This window comes from Drosophila takahashii, chromosome 3L (assembly GCF_030179915.1).
Source record: "Drosophila takahashii strain IR98-3 E-12201 chromosome 3L, DtakHiC1v2, whole genome shotgun sequence".
Classification (NCBI taxonomy): Eukaryota; Metazoa; Arthropoda; class Insecta; order Diptera; family Drosophilidae; genus Drosophila; species Drosophila takahashii.
In genome coordinates, this window is record NC_091680.1 from 21,918,258 (window position 1) to 21,939,358 (window position 21,101).

At 37.2% G+C, this 21,101-nt stretch overlaps 1 protein-coding gene across 8 annotated transcripts in view; it reads left to right on the forward strand.

The window, feature by feature from the left end:
* Positions 1 to 21,101, forward strand: part of AstC-R1 (Allatostatin C receptor 1) — a 204,849-nt gene that overhangs the window by 156,420 nt on the left and 27,328 nt on the right. Inside the window, exons 7-8 of one of the 8 annotated variants that reach the window (XR_011418439.1) lie at positions 12,335 to 12,891; positions 13,308 to 13,447. The exons of 6 other annotated variants lie outside the window; for them this stretch is intronic. The gene's annotated coding sequence lies outside the window, so the exon portion shown is untranslated. Of the gene's footprint in view, positions 1 to 12,334; positions 12,892 to 13,307; positions 13,448 to 21,101 lie in introns of those variants that run through there. One more of the 8 variants, XR_011418440.1, reaches the window with a different exon arrangement.

The following is a 21,101-nucleotide window of genomic DNA, read 5'->3' on the forward strand; positions in this document are numbered from 1 at the left end:
AACAGGATTGCATACCAAGACTTTAAAAAAATCAATTGGCTTGGGAGAGAGAGCGGTGAAAGTGAAAAAGTGAAAATTTCGAAATTTGGAGCTGTTGGGGCCGGTGGGGATAAATGCCCCCTCGCAATATTTTAGTTGTATTCCTTTTGAAAATACCCGTCGAATGAGGGGTCATTTGTCAAAATCCGACTCTCCGTTCCAAAGTTATAGCCAAAATAAGATTTTCTTCTTCTTCCCAAAATGAAAATTTAATTCTGTTTGTCAGTTTGTCCACTTGTCCACTTGTCCACTTGTCCACTTGTCCACTTGTCCAAAATATGTTTTTTAAGTTCTGAAAATTTGATATGACGTTCATCACATCGATATTAAAAACTTTTGTTCTACCACTTTTGGAAAAACCCGCTAGTTTAGCGGGAAAACAGCTATAAATAGCTAAAATTCGGAAAGCCGTAACTTCTATACTACTAAAGCTACAGACTTGTGCTGCATCTCGTTTGAAAGGTATTTTTAAATGCTATAAACGCCTTTTATATGCAATTTGTGTAAATGTAACAGTTAAAAAAATATGAACAAAAGACAATTTTTTAAAACTTTTTTTTTAGCTTTTTTTTATTTTTCTCAAAAACGGCTCTAACGATTTTCTTTAAAACCTTAAACTGTATAGCCCTTGAGATTCCTTAAATTTTGGTATATAACACATTACTGTAAAAAGTCACGTTTAAAAGTTATTTTTATACGAAAATAGCCACTTTTGCCAGCTCGAACAATTAACGCTCCCTGAGTATTGAATTTTGTGTGAGGGTATCCGAACTGCATTTTAGGGTCATGGAATCAGTAAATTTGCACTTAAGAGTTCCATATAGGAATCTTTTGTTCTACGACTTTTGGAAAAAGCCGCTACTTTAGCGGGAAAAAGCTAAAAATAGCTAAATTTCGTTAGTTTGTAAGTTCTACACTACTAAAGGTACAGACATGTGCTATACCTCGATTAAAAGGTATTTTGAAATACTTCAACGCCTTTTTAACTTAATTTGTTAAAATACAATAGTTTAAAAATTATGATTGACCAATTTAAATTTAAATGTATATATTAGCTCCTATGAGAGCAAATGTAAACAAACAAAAACTTCTGATATCAAATAAAAACACCTCTTAACGAGGTAAAAAACTAGTGACGACCGCACCTTCAACATACAAAAGTTCTGATATCAACATTTGTGACGAAAAATTATTACACTCGTCATTAAATAGACTTTCTAATATTTTTTCATTCGGCACGCTGCAATAGTAAATGCCTGTAAAGGGAAAAAGGCTGGAATAGTTTGCTAGGACGGGCCGAATGAGAAAAGATTAGAAAGTCTATTTAATGACGAGTGTAATAATTTTTCGTCACAAATGTTGATATCAGAACTTTTGTATGTTGAAGGTGCGGTCGTCACTAGTTTTTTACCTCGTTAAGAGGTGTTTTTATTTGATTTTAATATACTCGGTAAACGGTTTGGCTTGGATAGCGATTGGCAAACACTTTTTACTCTATTATACATAGTACATAGAAAAAGTATTTATTCCATCTATTCAAAAGTTTAACATTTACATTTTCTTGTTTTAAGATAAATCATAAATTGCCGTTTTTTCACTAGAGACTTGCGAACCTTTTGAAACGGAAGTTTAAATCCATTAGTTTAAAATATTGTTTCGTTCGCTTAAGACCAACATTTCCCGAAAGTTAATCCTGTACACAATGGTACCCGTACACTTGACTTGTGGGGTGCAATTTAATCAGGCATCAAGGTGCGCTTATTATAAATTAATTTAGCAGTCAGTCAAGTCTGCCGTGCCGCAAAACGCGATTAGTTTCGGCCTGGTTAGGCTCAACTTGATGGCCTGGATCTTGGCACAATGCACAAGTTGGCAGACGGAGGGGTCCTTTCAGTTCCTGTGTGAAATCACCACCCCAGCCAACTTCCCTTCCCGGCCAACATAATGCCCTTTTGTTCGTTAGAAAGGCAGCCAGCACACTGCAGCTGTTGCCCCATTAGCTATGCAGCGTCGAAAATTGGCCAAGGACATTACAAGTTTTTGCAGCAGAGTGCAAATTTAATTTCGCACGAAAATGGTGCTAAAAACGAGTGGGTATTGCGATCTCTTAAATTGCATTGGCAGTGGGCAATTGATGCGTGATTCCTCTTCAGTGCTTCGCAATTTTAACCCCCCTTCGATTCGGTTGAAGTTGAATATTTATATCGTTATGCGAGGCCTTTTTAAATTATGTATTCCATTTCAGCATTCAACAAGCCCGTTCGGCAAAAAAATATATGCCTACATAAATAAACGGAGATGGCAACTTGACTTGACCAGGCGTAATCAAATAAATGACGGCCCCACAATATTTAAAAAAAATCCACCCAAACAATTGGTCCTGTCATAAAAAATTCAACTTTTCCCTGCCTTTGACTGTCCATTTGTGGCTGGAAAAAATTGGGAAAGCTGAGGTCGTGGGGCTGAACAATTAAACCGGTTTCCACGGGACGAGGCCAACCTGAATTTCTGTTTCATTTGACAGCGCATTTCATTTCATTCACTTAATCTGACTCTGACTCAATTGCCGATAGTGACAATTGCACCTCGAATACAATTTGTTGGCCTCAAATATTTATACATATTTTCCGCGTAGGCTTTTTGTCGCCCCGGCGTATTTGTACATAGGGATCCAATGAAATTAATTACACACCTATACCACCTGACTTGGTGACAGACTGACAGACGTCCTTCCGAGTATTGCACATTCTATTGTCGTCTATTTCTACTTGTGGCATCTCCTGCTTATGTAAGGCAATCCAGGCCAAGCTAATATCGTCATTCTGCTATGCCTCCGCAATAAGATTACACTGAACAACATCGGGAATATTATTACAGAGGCTGCAAAATTATCAAGAAATTCAAATTATGTAAAGGCAATAAATATGGAAATTTACAAGGTAATCATTTATCAGTATCATTGAAATCTGCAAAACATTTTTTTTATTTTCTTTGATATCTTGATGTAATTATGTCATTATGGCCTCATTTCCGTGTTTCAATATATAGCCATTTTGCCTGGAGTTAATCTATATTATGGTTCATTATTATTAATTTCATTAAAAAAATTTCAGCTTACCAGTACTTTTTTTAGATAGATAGGAAATAAAAATTAAAAACATTTAACACAATTAAAGAAAATTTAACTAGTTAAAAGGTGGGACAACTTTTGCTTTCTATTCAAATTGCGAAATAAGCTATAATTGAATATTTATTTTAGATAGCGAAAGAACACTAACAATATTTATCGAACGTAATAAAAATAATATTTCCGACGAATTTTGGCTTTGCAGAGCAGTTTTGCGAGCATGACAGTGGGCGAGGGCACCTGACACAGACGCAGAATTGTCGGCGTCATCGTGAGTTTTATATAAACTTTTTGGTTATGCGCACAGATGGAAAGCCGGAGTCAAGCAGGGGCTCTATGCGTAATTATAGAACAGACGGGGCCAGACACGTGTTTCACTACCACTGCCGAGGTCCCAGTCGAGACCATAATGAGTGGGCAGGATTATGCGGAGAGGTGTGGACGAGCTGCACAAGTGTCCTGGTTATCCTCGGCGTCTAATTGTGAGATATTCTCAAAGGAACGGGGAAATTGCTGCTGGCCTTTTGTGTGTCGAGATTATTACAACATTCAGTGAGCTAATACGCTTTAAATAAAGCTCTTGTTCCAAGGAAATGTTTTTAAACCAGATGATAACATCAATAAGAAAATAATTATGACAACAAGAATGTAAGCGAATCTTATGACAAACTATTTTTGGATACTAAAAACTAGCTTGGGTTCTTTTAAAATTAAAACTAAATACCTCCAATTAGGTAGTGACTCCCAAAGGCAAACACCAATAACCCACATAACAGCCCATTATCTTTTAATTAATTGCCAACGCGTCTTTTACAAATTACACAGGTTGTAGAACTAACTAATTAAAAATTAAAATCCAAAACCCTTTCACATAAACAGCTGCTGATTCAAGCTGTCAGATTTGTTTTGTCTCTGCTGAATCCCATTAACTCATACTACTCGAAGGGACCAACTGGCTAGTCCCTATTCGAACCCTTTTCAACACCAAGACAGTCTGTCAAACATTTCACTCTAGCCAGACAAACAAGGATATTTATGCCCTTGCAGAGGTTTTTAAAATTTCAGTGATAAGTTTGTAACGGAGTGAGGGACACGATTTCCACCACATAAAGTATATATATTCTTGATCCGCTTATACGTGAACTAGAGTCTTTGTTTTAAAGCTATTGCGATGAATCTTTCTTGGAAAACGTGGAGGAATTTTTAATTCATTTTATAAAATTCAAAATAAATTTAAGAGTTATCGCAAAAGTTAAGTTCTTCTCAAATGAAATTGCAAATATTTATTTGCAGTCAATAATATGACTTTAATAAAAATTTAATTTTAATAGTTCTATCGAACAGTATAGTAAACTATTAAGATATTATGATGGGATTATAGCTTCTAAACACATCAATCTTAATTGAGAAAATTACGTAAATTAAAAGGTTTGGGGGCACCTCGATGTATAAGAATAATTTCACATCAATTCCTGAAATACTCCTAATGGTATGCTATTATCCTTCTGTTACGCCTTCAACAGAACTTTCGAAACCGTAAAACATCACTGTTAATAACAGCTAACGGTTGGCTAGCATTTTTCTGTTGCGCTCTTACTCCGAATATTTGGCGCTTCTCTCACTTGGCTTTCCCGTCGCTCTTTCCAGTCTCTCTCGCTGGAAAAGCCGCCAAAAAATCAGCTGTTTTTGCGGCTTACTCGAGCGTTTGCCTCAAATTGCTGAAATATCTTTGGGGCCGGAGGCAGGAGCAGCCATAACAAATATTTCCATACCAGCTCCTTGACGTTTATCGCGTCCGATGTCGCTTTAACCAATTTAATTGTGTTTAATTTATGGGCCAAACTGAAGTCCGACTGGAACGTCTCCGAATCCATATGGCGATAAGTCCTCAAAAAGGGGGTTCGGGGGGTCATAGGGTCCTGCAAATGGTGCGTGTCCAAATCGCATTTCGAGGGCGAGGCCCGGCTAGCTGAGTAAATAAAACGCAAAATGAAATAAAACAAAATGGAAATGGAAATCGACATAAATAAATTGCTGGGAAAACGGTTTTATCGCTGCCACAGCCTTTGACACTTTTGCTTAATGGCGGCCATATCCACCTCCCCGCGCCCTAAAAATCAACCCCCTTTATAGCACCCTCACACACACTCAACATGATTTAGGTTCAGGGCTAGCCCACATGGCGTATGCGCAATTAAAACACTTTTCCCTCGGCAAAAACCTAGACAATTTATTTGCACGAATTCCTCGCCTTCAATTTTTTGTTACTTATCTATTCCTATCAGTCTACTCCTGGGCAATGCGAATGTGACATAAATTTTACTTTGGCAGACGGCAAAGTACAAGAACAACTAATTTGACAATTGGTTTGTCTGAGAATTTCAATATGTTCCTTTTTGCCAACAGAAAGGAAGGATATTTAGCCGGAAACCGGGGGCCGGGGAGGCACATTATCATAATTTGTCCTTTGCATGCATAAATTCTGACGTCTTGGCAATGTGTGCAAAAAGTTGCCAGCAAGAATGTTTCTTCATATTAAGTTTTTCGCCGCTTGTTTACCACAAGAAGTTGATTTACGAAGAGTGGGTTTTCTGCGGTTATTTGCCTATGGTTTCTGAGTTCAACTTTTAATTGATAGTAGATTAAAGAAATTTCGGAAAATTAACGAGAATTATCCAATTCATATTTTCATCAATAAATGTATTTATACATTTTTGTATTGCTTCTACTTTCATTTTGTTACTTATTTATTTTACTTATTTATAACTAACACATAAAGAATTTTGCATATTCAGGAACACATTTTAAAGATGCAAGAGTACCAGTTAAAAAATCTTTCGAATTCAGCATACATATTAAGGTAACAAATCTTGAATAATTTTACATCACATCCCACGTGAGATTAAATATATATAAATGGTTAAGGGGTAGCACTGCCAAAGTTAACTAACAAGATAAAAAAGGTCCTTTTATAACTGAAAAAATCCCGGTTCCCCCCGAGCCACTTTTCGAGGCATTTCCCAGTTGGCCCCATCTAATTGTTCCCACTGAGGCTCGGCAACTTCTGTTATTAATTTTTATTGTTTCTGTTCCGCTCTTCTGTTTTTGGGGCTTTGCATTCCTTTTTCCCCGAAACGGTTTCATTCCATGTCCGACAATCCATTTCGAATGCAAATGAAAATGCTTGCGGCCGGTTTCCGACACTACTATATATCCACACTCATATATCCCAGCCAAATATATATACATATATCTATATATATGTAGCGTCGCCGCTTAATGCCCCGCAGTCCCGAGAACATTGTTTTTCCATTTGTGTGTCGCGTTTTAATTGCAAAGTGAAAGAGGACCGAGTTCACTGTGGCCAGCTATTTGGCCCAGATTCGGCCGCTTTGCGCCAAAACATTGCCAAAAGCCGGCTAAATTGTCAGCAGATTGGGTGAATTCTTTTGGTCAGCCTCCAATCGCAATTTCTAATAACGCCCCATGTTGTGTGCGAAAAATTAGCGAACAATTTGCGCCGGGATTGGGCAGACAATTTATGGCTATCTAAATTGTGGCTTTCCTTTGGGATGACAAAATATTTTTTAGACGGAAATGATTGAAATACATTTGTATTCTTAGAAACTTCAGTGTTATAGGTGCTTCAAGTTTTTAACTTAAGTACTTCGACAATTTTTATTTTAATAAATATCTATATCAATGTCAGATTAAATATTATTAAAAGTAAGTTAATCAATATCAATTAGCAATACTTCACACGCTTTGAATAAATTAAAGTAGTTAATTGGTATGTTCCAAATTTGTCATACTACAATTACATATAAAAAAAGAACGACCAATGGAAGGGAGATGTCAAAATGCATTCCAAATTTAAAGAAAAAAGAGGCCACAAGTAGAAGTCCACAAAAAAATATTTAGCAGGAGCCAAAAAAAATATAGGAGAATAAAAATCAGAAACCAAAAGCACGCACAGCGGCAACAAAAATCTCGGCAAATATTAAACGACAGCCTTGATGGCGCTGAAAGTTGTCTTCAAATCCGAAAAAAAATCAGAGCAGCGAGAGCCGAGAAACATCAACTTAAATTTCATGAGCGATAGATGGTGGAAAATCCCTTTTCCCACCCTACGAGAGGGCGGACTGGCAATGGATATAAATGAAAAAGATAAACCCACTTTATGAATGAATTTTTTATGCGACGTCTTGTCCTTTTGTACTGCGGACCGTTCCCTCTCTTCAAATAGCTTCATATTTCATACCCTTGCCAAAGGTTCTAGTGTTAAAATTCTAAGAGAAAAGTTGAACTCAACATACTTTCTCATGAGTATATTCCTTATCAAACTGATTTTCATTTTTATTTAATTAATTAATATTTCTTAAGTACAGAATTTTTGTAAGTAAATATGTAATTAATAATTTTTTTCATAAATAAAGTCCATGATTGTAATGTTTTTTCAAAAAATGTGCTGCAAAAAAAATTGTTTGTAAATATTTTTAGCTTTCGGAAAATTTCATTTTCTTTTTTTTTCGATTAATAGGGAATTTAAACATCGACTTTCCACATTAAGGATCTTTCTTTAATATCTGCTTTAGAATTAGGCGTACGGACGAAAAAGGGGGCGTGGCAGGCGCTAATTCCTGGCAGACACCCAAAGGAGTAGTTAGCCCTAGATAAACGGCGTTTAGATGGAGACGCCCAGCAGACACTTGGCCATGGCCATTGTATTGGCCGGTATTGTGGCATTGTGTGGGCCACGTTTTCACCGCGAGACGAGCGCCAATGACCGCAGACTGGCAATTGGCCTTGGCCGCAAATGGTCATAAATCAGCGCCTTTCGGCTGCAAATTGTAAACCTAATCTGCATCGGTTCATCCCAGCCACACCCGTTCTCATCCCCCCAAGGACGAACAAGAGACGTGATGGGAATATGAAATCTTATATTCACAAAAGTTCATAAGTCCTTATTGCCAAGACCCCATATCCTTTCAGAGTGTCCCTGCAATTAGGAGTTGCGTGTTGTCGTTTCAATTTGCTTAAATCAAAATTTAGTTAAGTTTTTCTGGTCAACTGCTTATCGCCCAGAGCGCCGGGCCAAGTGTGTAAATGAAAATTGGCCAATAAAATAAGCTAACTGCATTTGCGTGACACTCATTTTGAGTGGCAGTCAGTCAGTGTTTCTGGGTAAAAGCAGAAGGTCCCCAAAGAACACGAAAGTTGCAAGGATTAAGGGATTAGAGGAGGGGAAACTAACGGAGTTACATTTCTGGGGTTCAATTAATTTATTTCGGTATTCGATGCTATCAATAATTTCGTAAAAAATCTCACAACCTAAACAAAAGCTTTAAATTTATCCTGATAAATTAGTGAAATCATACACTTAAAATCAATCCTGGTCGCCCAAAAAAGGCGCCACAAAAGCGGCTGTCAACCAGTGGCCCATTTCACTTGGTCCTTCGGAAGCCGGGGCATAATAAAACTTAATCAAGTTTGACACAATGGAGGCTTCTCGCAAACTTCTCCCAATTCACTTGGATTGTTTGGATTCATTTCGCTGTCGCCTCAAATGGCAAATCCACGGATGAGTTGAATTCTCGCCCACTTCACTGTTTATTTTGCATATCATTTGAGATGAATTTCCAATTTATCCGGGAAATTTCCACCGCCTAGCGGCAGCACAAACAACTGTTTGAAATTCCAATTCCGTCATGGATTTCGCACATATGAATTTTCAAAATTGCCTGTATCGCATTGATTGAATTCCATCACGCGGCCCACTCGAGGAGACGACATTGTCAAAGCCTTTGATTGATGGCTTAGTCGAGGAGCGACCTTCACGCTTCGGGTTTCCACGTGTTGGTCGGACCCGGCAGGTGTTTACCTGCCCCTGATTGATGGCCAGTGGTCAGATTTGCACTTCAAGATCAATAAACTGTCCAAACGGGCACTTCGTTAGCGGGTCTGGTCTGTGATTCCATCTTTCCCTGTCACGTCGTTGAACCCTGACGGATTTCAAAATTCGGGTTCACTGAGCTGGCAACAAAGTCCTCGTCAAGCAGACGACGCTCTGCTAATTAACCAGAGAAAGGTTGTTCCTTCGGTTCGGGTTCTGGTATCCTTGTCATGTGTAACAGGTGTGAAATGTCTCCGGTTGAGTTTCTTCAGTTTGAGTGCGCGCAAGAAAAGTTCGGAATTTTGATGAATGAATTGGCAATTAGATGCGGGGAGACGTTGCCATTGCTCCCGGATTTGTCCATTTTTCAGGCGAGTTCAGTGATTCGGAAATCATTGATACTAAAATGGAAATAAATTGGAAAGTTTATAAGATTTGTTTCTTGTTTTGGAAAAAAATGTATTGATTTAAGGTTAATGTTTGATGGCATGTACCCTTTTCATTATTTAACAAATTTGTAGGTTTTTCGAGGAAATAAAAAGAAATTATTTCCTCTCAAATTTTTTATTTTCGTCAATAATTTTTTCACTTACTTGACTCTAAAAAATTTCAAGAAATCGCATAACACTGAATTTCGGTCGAATTTTTAATGAATAAGTTGGGCTACTGCTTTTCAAGTCAGCTGTTATCGGATGTTGATGTGGTCTGTGGTAATCGGAGTTTCACATTTGTGAGAAATCCCAACTGTTTCCAACTGTTGGACTCTCGGGAAGAGGTTATAAATAAATATATGCATTTATTTGAAATTCACAAAATAAAATCTAAACATTAATTAATTTGTTTTTAATCCTTTTTTTAAATATATGGGGCTGTCCATATATTACGTCATCACCATTTCGGCGATTTCTAACCCACCGTCATGTAATCAAATCTTCATACAAAAAATAATTTTTATACCCGTTACTCGTAGAGTAAAAGGGTATATTGTATTCGTGCAAAAGTATGTAACAGCTAGAAGGAGGCGTTTCCGACCCCATAAAGTATATATATTCTTGGTCAGGATCACTAGCCGAGTCGATCTAGCCATGTCCGTCTGTCTGTCTGTATGAACGCTGAGATCTCGGAAACTACAAAAGCTAGAAGGTTGGGATTTCCAACACATACTCTTGGGCTTCCTACGCAGCGCAAGTTTATTTTATCATGGTGCCACGCCCCATCTAACGCCCACAAACCGCATAAAGCCGTGGCGCTTACAGTTTTGTGTACAAACAGTACCAATTCCGTGCCATAGATGGCGCCGTCGCCGCGTGTTTGTGGCAATCTAATATGGCAGCAGCGCCAACAGAAGCTTGCCAGCGGACTAAAAAGAACAATGTGGCAACTCTTGCTTACTTGAGCGGCGAGAATCAGCGAGCGACACACGTGTGTTAATAATATTCATTATCTTTGTACTTCTAAATCTAAATAAACTTAAATGGCAAACATACTTCGCCATATGTTCAACACTCCTGCTGGTGCTGGAAAAAAGCTGGTCGCTCTAATTTGGAATATGTGAATGCAAAATGTAAATTATTTGAAATGGAGCGCGCGAAAAACACACAAGAAGGCATATTTATATGAAAGTTGTTAAGCTGAGTAACGGGTATTTAATACTACAGTAATTACAGTACAGTAATAGGGTCTTCCCACAGAGCTCCAACCACCATCTACCATCCGTTGAACGGATGGTCCGTAATGTTTTGCCGTTCCGAAAATTTCCCAGTTAGTCCGCCATCCAATTTTGACGGACTTTGACGGACTCATCTATGCGATAGTTAGGCGATGTTTTCTCAGTGCAACTCTAAATTCTTCCTCTTGACTGTAAAAACTGGAACGATGACTGCGAGAACAAATCAAATCGATGGCGGTAAAAAATTAAATAATGCTTCAGATCATTGTTTTTTGGGTTTTTTTTTAATTATTTGTAGTTTGTTATGAGCGGAAAAGCGTTCGCAAGCAGGTTGCTATGTGTCAAAATATGTTCTGCACTTCGTAAATATAACTAATATTAATTAGACGTGTACTTTATACTCCTATAAAGTTCCAAAGTTGCTATAAATTACCAAAAACAGCACAAATTTGGTTTTGTTTACAAATTTTTCATATTAATATTGGCTAGGCAGAGGCGTAGTAAGAGCGGAGTGTGGGGTACGGGAGGCTAGGCTCCCCCCAGTCAGCAATATGTATGCATACTCGTTGTAGGATATGTTATAAACGTTCAGATATGTTTTTAAACTATTTTCTTAATCTATTTATTGTATTATTCTACAATAAAGTTAGGAGAACGCAATTTTATGACAGTTTTCCCGAGTTGAAATCCCCCTTCGTTTATGTTGAGTTGAGCAACTGCTCTTCAAGTCAGCTGTTATTGGATGTGGATGTGGATGGAAACTCTATGGGAACACGAATTTTACATTTGTCAAAAATCCCAACCGTTTCAGACGGATGGACTCTATGGGAAGAGGCTATACGTGTTAAATTTGAATATTTTTGAAATGCAGACCGGAAAAATGCCCTTTTCACACTATTATCGATAAGAAAAAACACGAAAAACATCGATTACCTCGTGCATCGACATTTCTGCATCCCAACCCTAATATGGTCCGATATTTCTTAGTTGCATCCCTGGTAACCACGCTTTCTTTTGTGATTTATTTAAAAGCAATCCTTGTTTAGCCGAACAAAATGCAGAATTGCAGAACTATCTTGGATTTACCGCTTGAACTTCTGGAGTTAATTTTCAAGGAACTTTGTCTATCACATAAATTAAGATTGGCCGATTCCCATCCAATTCTGGCAAAGGCATTCCACTACCAAGTCGGAGATCTATTCAGGAAAGTCAACTATCAGCTATTAGCTGAGGATTGGTCTCTTATTTTACGTTTGTGCGGATCAAATGTGCTAGATATTAAAATTGGAGACTGTGAGGTGGATAACCGTGATTTAAAGTTAATCGAAAGGCATTGCTCCAAACTGGAATATTTTGAAACACATGTTTATAAGGAAAACGTCAATGCAGTGTGTTCTATACTGCTCCAAAAGGAAAGTCTAAAATCCGTTGCCTTAAAATTTTTCGAAGAGTTTGATAAATGTGATCCAGAGTATACCATTCACGTTTTAAAACAATTGCCAACTTTGAGAAAATTAAAAATAGGATTTATGCCCGATTTAAAGGGTCAGTGAGTTTGAACATTAATTATGATGAAGTATCCTAAAAAATGTATTTTTATTTTCAGTTCTTCTTATTCAGCAATTTGTCGATTTGGAAGAGTTGGATATTTCTGTAAGATGTGAATATAACTCAAACAATCATAATATACTTGAAGTTTTGGCTCCGCTAAGGAAACTGCGTTCCCTTAAAGTTTTTGGATGGGATATAAACAAATTATTTCAGAATGATGGTCTGTCATATCAAGTTTTAGAACATTTTGGAGTCGCATACTGCGAAGTAGATACTGAACTTCCGTTCTTTCCGATGTTAAAATCTATTGAAATAAATTACACTAGTGGCCCTGACTATGAGGATCTGAAAAGATCGTTGATTAAACATGGAAGCACATTGGAAAAAGTTGTATTGATAGTTGAATACTTCAGTGAAAACTCTATGCTTAATTTGATCAAAAACTGCAGAAAATTGCGATATCTTTATGTGCACCCTAAGGCATCTGGACCAATTTCGAAAGCTAGCATGTTATCATTTATCAACATTTTGAAGGCGAACGGCGTCACCCCCCAAAATCCATTTCAACTGACAGTGCTGGGAAACACAAGATATATGGGCCCTGGAAAAGTGGTAAGAATTTCTGATAGGCGCCACATTTAAAATAATGTTTACGACTAATTAAAGTATAACCTTAGGAATGACGTATAAAAAGCAATAATAATAAAAATAAATCTTACTTTGTTTTTGGAATAAACCTACTATTTTAGATGCTTATTTTAATTGACCTTGAAAAGATTACCCTGTACAGCTGTTTAAATAAATAAAATGCAAACCCAGGGAAAGAAAAATATAACCTAGCCTAGCCAACTATTTTTTAAAAGGAAAAATGTATTTGTCGATTATAAACGAAACAAGGAATAATAAGCACTTCTTAATTTCTAATAGGTATTCAGAAGTTACGCTTTTATAAATAAGAAGTTGTATTTTGAAACAAATATCGTAATTAACTTTCAAAATGACTTAAATATTAATCATTTATTTTTCAGTTTGAGGAACTTCCAATATCACAGCTGTTACAATGTACCAGCAGAATGGAGTACTACTGTGGATACAAATGGATTTTGTGAAAGCTAGAACGTTGTTGCTTACTAATATTTTGAAAGAAAACGGTCTCACTAAGCAAGACCCATTTAAAACAAAACTATAAAGTTATAATATTGAATGTTGTATTTTCACCTTTTGAATTACGTGTGAATTTTATATAAATAAAATGTTTTAGTTATTACCCAGCTTAGACAAATTTTTGTTTGAAAATGGACCTTGGAAATAAATGGTAGTTCCACAAAAATGGATTTAACAAATTGTGCTGTGTATGTTTTAACTTACTCAATTTTTTTGAAAACAAATTTTTTTAATGTTTTTTTGTTTGTCCAAGAAGAAGTAAAAGACTTCATATCTAGGAACACTTTCTGAACATTCTTCCAATTTTCCTAAGATTTCTCATCCTTGCCTAATTAAAGATTCCATTTTTTAACCATCACCAAGGCAGTTTTCAATGTAATAATTTTCAATTACCCTTGAGTGAAATGGCGCATTCATGTTAATTGTAGCATCTCATCCTATTGCTTTTGTAGAACGAAAATTGTTCCAAAACTTATTTAAGCGGAAAGGAAATCGAGCTGTATTCAAACAGAAGATAAGCCCCTTACCCCTGGCATTTGCCTTTATCCATGACACGGCGCGTGTTGAAAAATCAACGGAGAAGACGAAGACAAATTTTTGCTTTTATTGCAAATATTAAAATGTTTACACTTGAACGGGTTCTGGCAAACAGGGAAAGCAACAATAACGGCAACATTAACTCGATTATGATAACAGGGCAGGATGGGAACTCGGAATTCGGTACTCGGACTCGGGTCCTTTTTGTTGGAATCTCAAGGCCCAAACTCGAGAGTTGGGCACCAGGTCTTCGAGTTCGTCGCACGTGCAGCGGATGTACCCACTTGAATGCCTGAGCATTCCTTTCGAAGCTCCTCATTCATGCCATTTTACACCCTCGCTCACAACTTAATTCTGTGGTCCTACGTTTTGGTCTTGCTTTTTGACCCAACGGAAGCAGCAAAATTGCTTGAATATTCAGAGGAAAAAAGATAAACTTCTGTTGAGTTGAGGCCAGTGAATTTGGGCTAGGCCAGAAACAAGCACGTGTGTGAAATGATTTAAAATGCTTACCTAATTAGGGTGTCGGTAACAGCTGGTATTTTGTTTCAGTTTTCTATTCGGACTTTCTAGCGCCCAAATTCCGGAAAGTTTAAAGGCGTTCTTTGAACATAAATAAATTAAATATGTAAAAGTTTTAAATCCCTTTAGAAAATTAAATATGCAACATAAAAATCGTTACACCTAACCGGTTAAGGAGTCCAATTAAATTTAACCATAGTCATTAAAGCCTGTTTTTGGTTTCAATATATTGATTGAGAGTAAACCCCAAAAATAACAAAAGATTTCAAGAATCATGAGTCGTTCATCAATTTTATAGGAGGGGGAAATAGATGGCAAGAACAAATTGAAAGGTCTGTGCTAATCGCACTCAAATCGAAGCAACCCATGGCCCCCTTCTCGACTTTCACAAAGCTCCCTATTGTTTGCTAATTAATCAAAACAAACGCATATTCGTGCCATGTGTTTGTTCACTGTGTAGTGTACAAAGGAATTGGGATACACTTAAGGATAATAAGGATAATGAGCAATTATTAATTTTATTAAATAAAAAAACATTTTTTAACGCAAGTAATAGGGATAGGTTAATTTGTCATACAATTATATTTGTTTTAGTATCAATTCTTAAAATTAAAAATTCTTAATTCGAAAACCAATCACTTCTAAACTTAACTGCATGATTTTTTTCCAGTGAAAGCCAAAAACTAACCTTAAGTGAGTGGAGCAGGGCAGACATAATGGAAATGGGTCCACGGGTCTTGGGAGGAGTGGCGGAAAATGCGACCTCGTCTGATTCCCAACCACTTGAGTTGTTTGCTCCGGCGGCTTCCCTCAGCTTTGGGGGTTTCTCCAGGCGGCGCCGTAGATGTCTGCCCATCCTTCATCCGCCCAAGTCCCCGTCTCTATCTGCGGTACGGTTCAATGAGCCGGCGGCGGTCAGGCGAACATCGAGCGAAACAATCCTAGAGACATTCATTAGGAGCCTGCCGAGAAATTCGGGTTTCGATTCTCGGCGAGGGCGTGGTCGCATTCAAATTCTGACATGTGAAAGGCCAAGGATTTGGGACCGGGTTTATGAGCTCATGTGGGGAGCAGGGAACTCAAAGCGCGTGTTTCGTCGGCAAAGGCAGCGAATTGAATTGAAAATTAAATGACACTTGATTAAAGGCAAGGTTTGTCGCCAGCACATGGTAATCCATTAGGGATATACCATATTTGCTGGCTTTGAAGTCACACTAAGATTTCCATGTGTTGACAAGGAAATGTAATTAGAAATTCAATTGCTTAAGTAAAGCGAGGAGTGTTCTAAGAACTCGAATAAGTATAATAATAAGTAAGTAAGTATATTTTAATATTGCTCCTGATTAACATAAATTATCTAAATAATTCGCGAAATTAGTATCAATAAAAACATTAATTAATGAGATCAATGAGATAATTAAATGAGATATAAAATACATTTTTTTATCTTATCTATAAATAACATATTTATTTAAGCATAACCAAAAGAACATTAAATAGACCCCCTAAATATTATTACTAACAAATATATTAGTTTAAATTTAAATTGCTTTCTGCAAGAGAGTTTATAAACACGGATACATATCTCAAAAAAGGCAATCGAATTGTAAGGAGACGAAAAAGTCCCGTGCAAATCAGGGGCATGTCAATCAGTAAACTCTGGCCATCTGCCCTGAGGAGCATCCTTCAAGTCCATTGATTCCCATCGCCTGAAGTGAGCAAAACCACCTTCATCTTTTTGCTCTTTTTTGGCCCCCATCATTTTGATTTCGTTCACTTTAATTGCTTTGCTGGGCTTTTCATCATTTCCCTCTGTAATTGCCTAATGTCCATCAATGTAAGCCCCATCAAAGGAAGGGCAACAAAAAAGAAACACACTCATGGCCAAATAATTACAAGCGAATGGAGTCCGAATCGAGTGTCACTCAGATGGGAATTACGTTTGATTGGATTCTGTTTGATGGCCTTGAAGATATGAGAATGTGAAAAAAGGTAGCATGCTGCATTGTATATGGTAAATATAATCTAGTATAAATATTCTTTAAACAATTTTGTATCTTTATTTTTTGATAATAAATAAAGTGTTAAAAACATAAAAAAAACAGATTTCAGTAATTGCAAAGATGTATTATCTGTCTAAATTCATAGCACATAAATCAGAGTGCTTGGAAATTAATAAACCAAAATACCAGCCCGCAGAATTTAATTTAATCTTATGTTGGGCATGGAGAAATTTGCATTGCTTTTAAAAATAAACCAACGGCAGTCCTTTGAAAAAGTTTCACCTGCGAAGTCAGTCAGTTGAGTTATCCTTCCTGCGGCGCCCCGCCCCCTGCCCCTCCTGCGCCCACTTGTGGTGGCTGCCATGACAGCTTCCGCTCATATCCTTTCGTATGGGGCCCATCTATCCGTTCCTCCACGAAGACCTAAGCCATGTCCCTTGCAAAAGACGTGCGAGCGTTCACATAACAAAGGAAAAGCGGCTTATGTAGAACGTCCTAGCCTTGGTAGCGAGATATTGCTTTTTTTCGTGTGTGCCCCAATGTGAAAAATGTTCACAATACACTCGCTCAACATCCTTAAAACGGGGCGCTCTCAGGCAGAGCGGGAAAGGTGTTTATCAAAGAAATTCCACTCCTTTGACTTCGCAGTTGCATGGGGCCCATTGTCTGCGAATCGCAATAAAGTCGTAAATTTCCATTGATTTACATAGAACCGCCTAAAAATCGCAAGCGTTCTGTGTGTGATGCAAATTGCTGAAAAATATGTAGCAATTCTGTGCACATTGCACAATTCCCTTAATTGGCTTTATGTAATTCTTCGACTGTTTGTTGGCAGCATTTTTGCGGTTACCGCCAACTCGGAAAAAAACCTATTTATTAAATCGATTTGAAATTGCTGCTGATGCGGCTGCTGGTCGTACAAAAGTAAAAACCAATTAAATGCACTCAAATGTGAAATAGAAACAAAAAAATATCACAGTCAACAATTGACAGTAATTTAGGGACCATTCAGTTGACACTTTTTTTTGGCGCTTGTTGGACTTCGGTTAACCACAAAACGGGTGTGTTTTTTCAGGCCCTCCAAAGACCTCATTGAATATCCGGTCAGGGACACAGGCATTGTTTGGCAATAACAATAATGTTTATCGGTGGCAAAGATAAGCCATACGCTTGCCTTGGCAAATCAATAATGTTTATTGTTGAGGCTGTCATTTGGTTTTCCTTAGAAAGAGCACCGAAATATTCAATAATACAACATTTCTATAAATAAGGACTAATTATAGTTCGTTATTGCTAATTAAAGTGAACTAGAATAACATCCAATACTATTGTATTTCACCTTAACAACGCTAACGAGAAAGTTTTGGTTATGAAATGATTTAATTACTCTAATATAAACAACTATTTAAACCAAATTAATAAAACATTAGAAAATTTGTACTTCTTTTAAAACTTTTAGGGCCGTTTTCTCGTCCGTTTGTTAAATTTAAAGTAGGGTTAAAACCTTGAAATCCTATGGGAAATCAGAATTTTAACCCTACTTTAATGCATTATCTCTTTAAAAATTCGTATAAAAAATATCTCGCCCGAACAATTAATTTAAATAATGTTTTATTCACTTGTTCAAAAGATGCAAATAACAAACGGTCCGCACTCGGAGCAAAACTGTATTTATATAATTTTTACAATAAACATTTTTCTATAATTAAAATCATCAGAGACAATGGCACGTGTTTGCTTTTAACTTCATTTCGCCTTCGCCCCCAAGGCCAACCCAACCAGCCACGCCCCTTATTACGCCCCCTTCTCAGGTGCACAGCAAAACGCTGAAGGGGTCGGGGTCAGGGAATGGGAAAAGTGGAAAGGGGGAAGAGAGGAAGAAAGCCTGAGGCGAGGAAAACCGCACGCGGAAAAACAATCAAGTCGTTGGTGACCTGACCCCCACCCACACACACCAACGCACAAAGCCACCCACACGCAGCCACTCAGCACGTTGAAGCGAACTGTTTATCTGTAAATATAAACTGCACATGCACGTGTGAGGACACCAGAAACAGATACAGATACAAGTGCAGATACAGATGCGGATACAAAAGGCATTGCCGTGGAGACCCCGACGCAAATAAGTGATTACACTGAAACAAAATTAGAGAAATGGAAAATAATTAATTCACATAATACGTTATAAATAGGAATCAGACGAGTGATTAAATAATTTTAGAGCAAATTTATGTTGACGATTGGTGCCAAAAGGACTAAATTATTCATTTAAGTTTTGACATAAAGGATTTCTAGGATAAATGGATAAAATAAAATAAAATTTCAAAAAAATATCCAAAGTTTAACAATCAGTTTTATTATTACAAGTTTATTTTTCGGAAGAACTGTAGCATACTTTTGTGACCTATACAAGTAATTTCATAAACTTTGGAAAATTTCCTTTTTTGTATAATTTTTTCTCTGTGTACAAGAGCAGATACAATATGCGGAGAACAAACACGATTGCACTTATCCTCGAGGCTTACGCGGGCAGGCAATGCGCGCTTCCTTCTCGTTTAATTGCGCTTGCAACATGACGGCAACCCAGCAACCGGCGACCCGGCAACCCTGCCGGATGTGCACTCACACTCGCGCCAAATATTGATATGTATATATGTTAAATTTTCAGTTTAATTTCGTTTTCATTTCCGCGCACAAGCTGCGTTGGGCGAAAGGCGAAAAGAGAAGGCCGAAGATGGAAGAATCTGCAACCAGTTTGCGGCAACACATGTTCAGAGGCGCCAGGGGGTTGTGTCCTGGCACACGGATTCCAACAGCAGCCAATGAATTCAACAGTTCAAATATACAACAAGATAATGGAATCTTTCGGCAGCGAAGGGGTGAACTGTGTGCACTCTTTGGTAACATAAGGTTTCTTTAGCATTTTCATGAGGTTTAATTTTAAGATATGATATATATTATATTTTAGAAAAAAAAAATTCAATTTGAAACTGATTTTTTTTATTTTTTAAGGGGAAAGGATCGCACAATATTTAAGTATCAAATGCACTGTATTACCACTAAAAAATTATGACTCATAGATTATTTCATGCCTTCAAAGAAATATTATATTTTTTTAAAGGGCTTAAAGAGTTTAATATGTGGTTTTTGGAAATGGAAAAGCTTAATATTTATTCTAACTTCATTATGCAGTGCTTAAATTAGTGTATGTTATTTTTGATAACAAAATTAGTATTAAGGGAATATTAGAGTCGGGACACGCACATTTTCATCGATATAAATTTTTCGTATTTAGCATATGTGCTCTTTTATATCCTCAGCTGGCATCGACTCGGAATCTCCAGGCATCCGCCTTTTATTATTGAACGGAAATGAGCCCAAGATGCATGCAAGTGTTTGCTGTCTCCTACGACCTTTCGTCCTCCTTAACGCCCATCCACCCACTTTAATCCCACCATCACCCATTTTATTTCGCGGTTTCCTCTATTTTTTATATTGTTACTCGCGGACGCTTTTCGCTTATGCTGAAAATTAAAAGAAACTTAACTCTTCCGCTGTGTACTTGCCGACCTTTCACGGAAGTTGCAGTAAAATTGCCAACATCCGACAACAACAAAGAAAGCCAATAAAAACACCACCAGCAATGTGGGCCAGCAGTGCGTATCAGAGATGCCCATGGGCTTATTCCGAAAATAGGATAATACAGTCACGACTGAGATAAATAAATAATACAAAATAAATTAAATACATTTCTAGATGAATTGGGCTAGACTTTTCCTACGTTCTTGGAAATATGGTGATATCTTAATCGGGCTGACTCAATTATAATCTTTAAAAAATATTGAATAAAATTATATTATATTATTATTATCACAATTAATATATGTATGTGAAATATATCATAATTTTTATTGATTTGATTTATTTTAAAACCGAAAAGACCAAGTCGCCATATCTAAGTAACGAAACGCGTAACAAGGATGAGCGAGTCCTGAGTCCTTGCATTTGTCAGTCTAGGCAGGCAATATGGCTGCTCATTTCCTGTGCGCACAGCGGAAGTGATTTGAGCTGCCTGCAGGACATAAAGGGGTGGAAGGGGAAGGCGGCAGCTACCTTTACCCCTCTCCAAAGGCAGTTCCCTCCTGATGATGACGGCTGCTCTGCAATTGAGATGATGGACTGCTCTGCACTCGCGCTTCATGAATATTTAGGGAAACTTTTGCACAAATTTTCGGGTGAAGCCGTTCCATGGTCAAGGTCGTGCCAGTTTTCCGCTTATTCCTGGCAGTGACCTTTAATGCCAATTTTAAGCTTTTCTTTATTTCACATGATGTAATAAATAAATACGACTTTTACTTATAGAATTCGAAGTTTACTTATTTAGATATTATTTTTTATTCTTAAGATATTTTTAAATTTATTTAAATTAACGGCGTAATGAACTATTTAAGTTGAGAAAGTCTGCGAGGAGTTGAGTAACTCCCCACAAAAAGACTTATTCAAACCACGTATAAATTTATATGTTTTTAGGTGTGTACAAGGGCATTAAAAAAATATTGTTCGTAAATTTGTTGTTTGTCTGGAAGTATAATTTTT